Source organism: Typopeltis vanoorti, chromosome 15, assembly GCF_054136105.1.
Source record: "Typopeltis vanoorti isolate ZY-2024b chromosome 15, IOZ_Tvanoo_1.0, whole genome shotgun sequence".
Taxonomy (NCBI): Eukaryota; Metazoa; Arthropoda; class Arachnida; order Uropygi; family Thelyphonidae; genus Typopeltis; species Typopeltis vanoorti.
Genome location: NC_143563.1, coordinates 113,396,382 through 113,402,381, shown reverse-complemented (window position 1 = coordinate 113,402,381; position 6,000 = coordinate 113,396,382). Strand labels below are relative to the sequence as shown.

Here is a 6,000-nt window from a genome sequence, read left to right as displayed (position 1 = left end):
ATAAAAATGGAATAGCTATTTGCTATAAAGTGAAACAGCCAGTTTTAACTTTTGAATTTGGGATATACTTTCAAAATTTTCTCCCTTAAGTTTTTGGTATATTTATAACAAGTAAATTTTATATCACATTTAAATAAGCACTTTATTTATTTTTTTTTTTTTTATCCTCAGTAGAGTTCACAGAAAAGGACTAAAGAAACTCACGTTTCTTCAGTCCACGTTTCAGTAAATGGTAATTAAAATTCCAGGTAGCGCTGCTGAATTCTCGTTATTATTGTTATCGTTGTTGTTTTGGTAAAGTTGGTGTTTTAGTGCTTCTTCTAAAAGTTGCAGTATAATTTTAATTTTAAAGGTTGATGTGTTATTCAGAACTGATATCAGAAATATTCGTGTTCTATTGTGTTCCAGGAAGTAACTTCGTTAATCCTGGTGAGTTCTTTTCTTTAAACCCAGCTTCATTTTATGTAAACAGAAATCGTGACCTTACTAAGCCTACTCCAGTCCTAATTGCGGTAACCAGTGTTAAATACGTAATGATACACGTAATGTAAGTTGGATATTTTAATTGGAGGATTTGACTGGAGAGTGCCAATAGCAACAAGGATTTTTTTTTATTATTATTCTGTCTCACAGTATTATGCGTGAAGTTAGAGAAATGACTGTGTATTTTTGGTAAATTTTTGCAGTCCAGAAGTTACTGTTTTTATCCTTGAGATTTTAGTGCAATTTGAAATGGTGTGAGAAACTTGGAAACATAACTTTTGTTCGTTTTTGTTTTCTTCTCTGAATTGTGTCATACGCGTTCCTCGATGAAGTTTCATTGTGACAGATGAAATCGCTGGCTTATGCTGTTTTATTTATTGTGTAATATAAAAGACAATTTGTGTTTTTATTTCAAAATAGGCGTTTTAGAACGAACGCCATATTATCACATCTGTAGAAAACCTTAATCTGTATCAAGTAACATTTCATGAATATGAAAACAATTTCAAATTCACTAACATTTTTTTTTTTAATTTACATTAATCCCAAAAATGAGAGGTTATTCAACCTATGGTACATTAATACCAGGGATAAGTAGAAAGGTTGGTAGAAAGAACAAACTTCTTAACACTAGATTTGAATCAATGTTAACGTTGGAGAGATTTGTGATTAGTACAGCGTTAATAGCTGTCGAGAGGTAAATTGACGCCCTCAGTGAAAGAGAAAACCAAATTTTTCTTGGATGTTGAGGTGGCGATATTTCTAATACGTTTATGCTAGAGAGAGAGAGAGAGGAGGGAACGATTGGGAAACGGGAAACACTCGAAAGGAAGCAAATTGGCTGCTTCCTTTCTGTTGCTGCCGGTTCTGTATATACTTTACTAGTTTTTGTTCGTCTTTGGACTTTATATTTTTAATTTTCAACAAATTTTGACTTTTAATATTTTTAATTCATAATTTTTTATTCATATTTTTTCTTGTCTTTCGGTTTATTTATATTTCATTTTCGACTACTGAAGATATATATTTAACTTAAATATATTACGCTAAGAAAAAGGTATTGAAAACACCTTTTTCTTACCGTATTTATTCGGCTCAGTTAAATTTTGACTCGAATATTTGGTCATATCTGTCTTCTAAAAATATACAGTCAGGTGTGTGTCTTTTAATCAATCTCCCTTAATATAAATGAAAATCTTATAGTAGTCATTTAACAGGCTCTGGTTTGAAAGCGGGTAGCTCCGTTACTTAAAAAGCTTTTGTTAATATTTTAAAATCAGGAGCAAAATGAAACCTAGTTTCAGAAAAATTTTATACTCATTTTGGATAGTTAAGTAAAGTAACTGGCAATGAATAATGCAAAAATCTGGATTGGGATAAAATACAAGAATTTACTTTGTAGCATTGATACTAAACCTAATTAATCTTACGCGACACAAATTCAATGTAAATCAGTTGTTAGCTCTGATGGCCGTTTGAATTGGCCGACAGAATTTTCATTAAAACTGTTATATGTATAAATATATAAATAAATAAAAAAACAATTTATTGCTAGTATTGAAAATGATACTTCCTCCAAACATATTATTACGCTTACACATAACCAAGTATGATGATGATGATCAGTCTGTATTTTTAACCCACTACAGCACGGGTCGCCAAACTTCTTTGACCGTCGACCCCTTCAAGAGTTTGTTGACTTTTTATCGACCCCCTCTATTTTACTATTACGTAATTATAATAGGACAAGCAAAAAAGACGTTTATGTGAGTTTTTAGATTGTTTATTTTATAGTTATTACAGTGTTTATTGTATGTATAATACAGTATATATTATTACATTACTTTTACTACTACTATTACTAGTAATATCACTGGTATTACTAGTGATATTAATAAACCACTGGTATTACTACCAGCCCCGCTGAACTCTTCAACATAGAGAAGTTGTTTAGTTCGTGAATGGATAACGATTGGATTATAATATGTATGTTGATGAATTTTAGAACATTAACGCTCACTTGTATGTCGATGCGCAAAAATGAGACTGGAATCAACACGTGCGCGGTTCTTATTTACTTATACTTACACGTATTCAATCTCGCTCCCGCCGCGCGGGAACCACGAACATCCGTTTATTGGTAAATACGTCATTCTAGCCCACTTGATTGGTCTCCATAACTATTTTCATGACCTCGCTCCATCTTACAGGTCCTATTCATGTCACTGTCCCCACGATTCACTCTTAATTGCGTTGTCATTCAGGATGGAGGTAATCCAAGTTAACCGAATTAAATATTACCGGCACAAAGATGGCTTATATTTTTCTATGGACTCCCAATCGACCCCTGAGCCCGAATCGACCCCTAACAATGTTATATCGACCCCTGGAAGTTGACATCGACCACTTTGGCGACCACTGCACTACAGAGTGAACGCGTCTCTCATTGCGGAAGAATTGGGTCTACTTCCCCATGGTGACCCCGCCCGTCTTGGGAGAGTGTGCATATATATACTAGGGGGACTCTTCCCCTCCCCTGGCGCCTACGACGCCCAACCCCCAGAGTTCCGGGCTGGTAAGCTGGTAAGACAAAAAAATGTGACATAAAAACGTTTTATGTCACATTTTTTTTGTAGCGAACCGATTTCGTCACAGTGGATTTTCTTAAAAATTCAGTGTGAAAAATGGGTATGAATGCTTTTTTTTACAGCCTTTCTTATTTTTTTTTTTAAAGCATGAGGATTGTTCTTTCCAATTTCAGTTAGATATTTTTTTCCAAAACCTGGGTCTTGGTTCAATAACTACACTAAATAATGCTTTGCTGTTTCTCTTCCATACCTCCAGAAATCTGTCAGAATTTATGGAAATTCTGACATTCCTTAATTTATGGAAACCTTATGTTCCTTAATTTATGGAAACCTATACTGGTTTCCATAAATTAAGGAACCAAGAAAAATCAGTAACTCAAAAGCTGTATGATTTTTTTTTTTATGAAATTTGGTGAAAAGCAGTGATATGAAAGAAACACCCGCAAAATATTAAATAAACACCCTAATTCAGTAACAAACGGGTACATGAATACGGGCCCAAAACAAGAGGTCAAAAAGAAGTCAAAATGCCTCATTTAGGAAGTGGTTATCTCTCACAGCGATGTTTTATACTGTTTATGATGGTGGCCAGGAACTCAATTGGTAATAACAGCCATTGCTCCTGCACAACTATCCTAAGTCCCTCAGGATTTTGAGGAGGGGGAGGCAACACGTCTGCCCATATTCTTATTGAAGAGATTGTTCCATGTGGATCAATATTTTCAATAGGATTAAGGTCAGAAGACCTGGCTGGTCAGTCAGTATGTACAATAGTCTGTTCTTGAAGATACTGGTCCACAAGCTTCCCTCGATGAGGACGGGCATTATCATCTTGTAGGATAAATGTTTTCCCTATCGCACCCTGCATACAGACGAAAATAGGGGTCCAGGACCTCGTCCTCTCTATAAGTTGCAGCATTTATGTTCCGTTAGAAAGCACATACAAGTCTGCGCGTCCACCCAACGTGTTCTTCCCCCAAACCATCACACTACCTCCACCATAAGTGTTCCTATCACGGATATTAGGGAAAAGATGATGTATCTCTGGTTCTCTCCAGTTCAGAGCACGCCTGATATCGCTTTTTAGAGCAAATTGACATTCGCATGTAAACAATACGCACCCCTATTGGTCTTGGGTCTACCTGACATGAAGCCTGGTCAATTTCTAAACTTCTCTCCTGTGGCGTGGGACAGAGGCATTCAGACTACCGGTCATTTATCATACAGACCACCATCGTGAAGCCTTCTGCGCTTAAAGAAAACAGATATCTATGTTTCTATAGCCATCACGAGGTCAGATCGTAGCTGATTCGGGATAGTACGTCTGTTTCGGCGAGCAGATAATCGATGTCGGTCACTACGGTTGTGGCTCGTGGCTTTCCTTCATTGTACTCAGGAGATGCTATTTTTGATTGTTTGAATTCGTTCCAGCCTGTGAACCACGGTACGACTCACATGCAACTAACTGGCTACTTCCGTCTCCTGATGTTGGCCGGCTTCTAATCTTATGATAGCTCACCACCTGAATTCATCGGTTAAATGACGTCTATCAAAGAATTGCGCCATCAAAAAATGACTTCTTCTCACTCCAGAAAAAAAATGGAAAATCATAAAAACGTCTGTTTTTATTCCGTGGCTCATTTGCATATATCACTGATAGCGCCACTCATTTATATAAAAATAACCAGATTCAGCGTGACTTTTTACATAATGTACTTGACTTACATATGTCCCCGCTGCGAATTCTCGCGATTTTCTCTTTATTCCTTAATTTATGGAAACCAGTGTAGTTCATTAATATGTTTTCATTTGTCAGATCGCAGCATCTATTTCCATTTTTAATATTTTTGTGGTCTTCATTTTTGCTCAAGTATTTTTCATAATTTTTATTAACTTTTGTAAAAATTTATTTAAAATGGTTCGTCCAATTTATCAGAATTTTTTTTTAAATTTCTTCGGTGAGTTTGCCTCTTATTTTTCATTTTTACCGGTATAGGTTTATGTTTTTTGAGTTATTTTATTGTGCAATAAACTAATTTTGTATCATAATGGATAGTTGAGTTCTGAGATATATTTATTTATTTATTTTTTTTGGTTTATAAATTTGATTTTGCTTCTCTACATTTAGAAGTAATTTGATTTTTTAACTGTTTGCTGATTTTTAGTAATTTAGGTGCTCTGAGGGGAAGGCTTTTGTTTTCTCTTTTGGTTCCACAGGTCTACTCTCAGTAGTAAGCCAGTTCTTATTATGCCTCTGTTTTCTGTAATAATATTTGTTTGATTGAATGTAGTATTGCATCTTTTCCTTATTTCCCCAAACTTGTTTTATGTACAAGAATTTTAGGGAGTTATGGAATATTGGAGTGAATATCTCAGCAACGTAGCTTACAACTGCAGAAATATGTCAGGATCCACTTTGCATTTCTTCACAGATAACTATGAAACGGATTATTTCACGGTTTCATTGTCAAATCTTTTATTTTCTGTCTCAATGAAGACATTCTCCTGAATAGATACCAGACACTCATTTTGAAGTTTTAATGCGCATCTACTCATGAAAAGTTGTATTAATTCTCCTTTAGAGACAGTGTCTCTAAAGACGAATTATCCTCCAGTATGCACAGTTATGGTGCCAGACTAAGCTGTGAGATTCTTCGATCACCTAAAGATCAGTGTCCATGGTAGGTTTTCAAACTATAGTATATTGGTTAGAAAGTGAAGATGCTATTTGCTTGGACAACCGAAGGTCTTGCAGCCACAGCTGACAGACAACAACTTAAACCATCTACGAGTTGTTCGAAAGAATGAGTCACATGCGCGATGTGTATTAATTACTTTTCTTTCTGAAAGTTCCAAATTGTAATTTGAGTGAAAAAAAAACTTTGTTTTTAATTTTTTCCATTTTTTCCTTTCTCAGTAATCCAAATGA

At 35.2% G+C, this 6,000-nt stretch overlaps 1 long non-coding RNA gene across 3 annotated transcripts in view; it reads left to right on the top strand.

Moving 5' to 3' along the window:
* The first annotated feature begins 301 nt into the window (after positions 1-301).
* The window catches only part of LOC150099084 (uncharacterized), a 187,523-nt gene continuing 181,824 nt past the window's right edge, over positions 302-6,000 (top strand). For 2 of the 3 annotated variants that reach the window (XR_016549504.1, XR_016549505.1), the window contains exon 1: positions 302-429. This is a non-coding gene — a long non-coding RNA (uncharacterized LOC150099084). The remainder of the gene's footprint in view (positions 430-6,000) is intronic. The other variant, XR_016549503.1, reaches the window with a different exon arrangement.